The following is a 4173-nucleotide window of genomic DNA, read 5'->3' as shown; positions in this document are numbered from 1 at the left end:
TATTCTTAGACAAAAGCAAAATAGCTAAGTATATTTTTGAGTTCCAATACAGGAAAAATTTGAGGATAACAAAGATCAGCCTTAAGACTATAAATAATCTTCCTTCTCAGCAATTACGTCTTAGCAAATAAAGGGGAGCACCGGGGCTGTGGCGCGAGGGGCATTGTAGGGGTAGCAGTAGCATGGGCTGGTGGCCTGGGTGAGTAGGAAGGGCCGCCTTGGCCTGTGTGACCAGTGGTACCTGTGGGGACTCTGTCTAGAGAGGATTCAAGATGACCAATGAGGAATCTCTTCCCAAAAAGGTTTGAGTGAAACACACTTCAAAGTTACGGCCTGAGATGAGTTAATTCTCCAATGGAGACAATCGGAAGCATACGTCCAAGCTCCGGAGGGCAAGCACACAGACCTCAGTTCCGGTGAGGTAACTGGGGTTAAGGGAGTCTGAAGAAAAACTAAAGAAACAAGAGTCTGCTCACAGGGAAGACATCCTTGTAATACGACTGACAAGCAAGGAGCAGGAGGTAGCATGTAGCACTCAAGTCTATTAACTTGGGCAAGTCCAGCAGCAGAGTGCTGCCCAACTGAGATCAACAATGGTAGACCCAGTGATCAGCTTGTTTTTCCTAAAAATGAAAGGTGAACCAGAACAGACTAAAGGCAAACCAGAGCAAGCCCAAAATGAACTGAGTGCCTGGAAGTTTACTCCTAATAGGTAAACAAGTCATACTCCCCAGTCAAGACCTCCATGACAGTCCCACAGGGACGAAGCAGTGGCAGGACAGCCAAATACTCGTTTCCACACCCCGACTCAGACTTTTTGAGCCAAAAAAAAAAAAAAATCGCATTCTTATACTATCCAGCCTGTAACGGTTCACGTAAAACTTATCAGATGAACCTTGTGTTTCAGCGTTTGCTTCAGAGGCTTGACGGTGTCGGACTATTCCTAAGAAGTGGCCGCCTCCAAAAAATTCCCCTTCTAGAACATGTGGACACTTGAGAAATGTTTCTGTTTGAAGAAAATAGACGGACAAACAGAAGCCTTAAGTCTGCGGCACACTGCGTCTTCAGACAGTGGGAGGAATGTAAACCTAGATTAAAAATCATGAATTGAACATATAAAATTCCATAAAATGTGAAAAATGGAATATGCCTCGCTCTTAACCTTGAGCATAGTGACCTAGAGACACCGTAGATCCGTTTTGCCCATAAGACTGTGGATTTCATGATGATTGTTAAACTATTGGGTCAAAACCCAAGTGAGGTGAATTTTGCCTTTAAAGAGTTTATTTGCTAAGAACCAACTTAATAGTTATGAGAGAATCAAATAATAGATGTCTGTATAAGCAGTTCATGTATTTAGCCATTTAGTTTGGAGCTCTGTATTACTTGATTGAGCCTAAAGTCAGTGTGGTTTTAATCAATGGTTTGTTCTTTGAATGGTTGTTAGTGCTGTAGATAATCTTATTAAAGACTGCAGACAGAAAGGTGTTCTATGAAACTTCAGGTTGAAACTGAGGTGTCATAAACATTCATTTCACTACTAGGTTATATAAGAATGTTGGCTGTGCTGAGAATCACTGCATTTTTTCCGGTACTGAAATTAAGTCCCCATGGCATTCAACAGGCACACACTGAAAGGGCATCGTGCTTGGTGTTAATGGGGGAATGTGTTTCCTTCCTTTGTGTTTGGGCCTTTTGTATCGCCTTCCTGATAGTAAATGAAATGTGCCTTGAAAAAAAAATTGTGTCTTGAATATAAGTTCAAAGAAACTCTCTGACTTAAAAAATATTTTCAGAATTCCTCCCACCTTTAAATTAAATGGGGTGATTGCAGCTAAGATTAGATCCTTCATATGTTTGTGAAAAGAGTGGCTAACACTTGGAAAACATCGTGGTTCCAATTCTTAGTGTAATCGAGCAGGAAGTCACCAGCCAAGATTGTCAGCTCAATGCCTCTTCTACATCATAGGTACTGAAATAGTATCCACTATTTTAGCTATATATAAGCTTTATATATTATATAGCTATATCAATAGTGTCTATTACTGTATTCTATTAATGACCACATTTCTAATTCACAAGCATATGGCCTAGGTGGCTTCTTTGTTCTCATGTTTTAAATGAGGTACTTGGGTTAGATGTTCTCTGAGGCCCATTTCAGCCCTAAAATTTTATGATTTTGTGTTCCACGAGATGAACTGGCCATCTTGTCTTTCATATGTGCCCACCTGCTAACTCAGATGTAACCACTCCCTCATTCCCATCAGGAAAAGTCTAAAATAGTTTGTAGGTAGTTCGTCTTTTACAAATGTCGCAAAATGAAGACAATAGTACGAAATCAAGTCAAATCTCAGCAGAAGAGAATGACTTTTCAAAGACATCCCTGCCTTGAAGAGATGTGAGGCATTTTCCAAAGACTCATTTTATGTCATTTGTTGTGGCATGAAATGCTACAGGCCAGCTAATTTAAGAAATGGTTCAAGTTGAAGTTTCATCTAGTTTGGTCTAGAACATAAGACTCTATATTTTATTATAAAACTAGGTCTGACCAAGGCAGTCTTGTGGAATGTAATGATTCCAAGGAAATAATAATGCCACGAAATATTTAGGAAACAGTTCTTAACACTTATATTGATACAAATATTATGCTGGTTCATCCATTTGGACATTTTTTTTAAGTTTATTTATTTTAAGAGAGAGAGCGTGTGAGCACAAGTGCATGTGTGAGTAGGGGAGGGACAGGGGGAGAGAGGCACAGAGAGAATCCAAGGCAGGCTCCACACTGTCAGCACAGAGCCCAACCTGGGGCTCAGTCCCACAGATTGTGAGATCATGACCTGAGCCAAAATCAAGAGTCAGACGCTTAACTGAGCCACCCAGGCGCCCCATTTGGACATTCTAAGAAATACCATCGGGGCGCCTGGGTGGCTCAGTCAGTTGAGTGTCCAACTTCAGCTCAGGTCATGATCTCACAGTTTGTGGGTTCGAGCCCCATGTCAGGCTCTGTGCTGACAGCTCAGAGCCTGGAGACTGCTTTGGATTCTGTGTCTCCCTCTCTCTCTGCCCCTCCCCCACTCGTGCTCTGTCTCTGTCTGTCTCTCAAAAATAAATGAAAATGTTAAAAAAAAAAATACCATCAGCATCTGTACATGGATAAAATCAGGTTCTAACAATAAGGAAGTTAGCTAGCCTAAGAATCTTCCAGGCACTATTCTGAGGTCCTGACCGGGTGGTTCACAACTGGGTATTATTCTTCTTCCCATGAAAAGGAAGGGAACCAGGAGAGAAGCGTGTGTGATAAAGGGGAAGATAGCTCTTCCCTCCGCCATTACTACAGGAAAGTCTTTTGTTAGAGATGGAATTTTACTTAGTTCATTCATTCATTCATTCATTCATCCATAGCACTGACTTGGTAGGTGCCCCCTGATTCCCCACTGGTTACTTACTAGAATCACACCCCATTCCAGCACCTGATCCTCCCAGGAAAACGAGCCGCCCAAACCCAAAGCCTGTCACAAGTCACTTTTCCCTCAGCCCAGACAGTCTGTGGTGTCCTCATGTGTATTTTGCATAATTACCCTTTGCAGTTTCCTAGCCAAAGATCTCATCTGAAGTTAAAAGAAGAAGCTCATTTTCTCCTTGGATTTCCGTGCTCCTGGGAAACTTCATCTTGAACCATTTTTTAATTAGACAGCCCTGTTCCAGGAGTCTCCGAAATCCCACTTCTTGATGTGGCTGACTTTATTCAGGACGCACAGAGCTTAACGCAGAGACGTCTGCAAAGATTGCTGCCAATTCTGTTGACCCATTTAAGCCCTGGTGATTTCTCCGCCACCGGGTCTCTTTCTGAGTTCACAGCCAGCCACACTACAGAGGAGGTCGGCGTGAAGGTCACGTGTCCACCAGCGATGATGAAGACCAGGCTATCAACTCCCCATTAATCTGCCACCTAAGGTGAACCTGAGGTTTAGACCAAAAGAAAAGCCTTTTTCCTAGTTCTTTAGATTATTTATAACATTCTTCCTCCCTACTTGTTATCCTTTATTTCTGGAACTGAATTGAATAATGGATGCTCTGTCATCAGCATTTCCATAAGGTTAAGATGGAGTAACCTGTTTAACAAGTATTTCATTAGGGAGAATGAAAAAGGTAGACTAAGAAATTCCACTAAAA

The 4173-nt window shown here is 42.0% G+C and overlaps 1 pseudogene; it reads left to right on the top strand.

Annotated features, from left to right (window-relative positions):
* The first annotated feature begins 260 nt into the window (after positions 1 to 260).
* Positions 261 to 2696, top strand: LOC121013080 (pre-mRNA-splicing regulator WTAP-like; annotated as a pseudogene).
* Positions 2697 to 4173: the final 1477 nt, after the last annotated feature.

This window comes from Herpailurus yagouaroundi, unplaced genomic scaffold (genome assembly GCF_014898765.1).
Source record: "Herpailurus yagouaroundi ecotype Mexico unplaced genomic scaffold, PumYag 198, whole genome shotgun sequence".
NCBI classification, from domain to species: Eukaryota; Metazoa; Chordata; class Mammalia; order Carnivora; family Felidae; genus Herpailurus; species Herpailurus yagouaroundi.
This window is presented reverse-complemented; position numbering and strand designations above follow the sequence as displayed.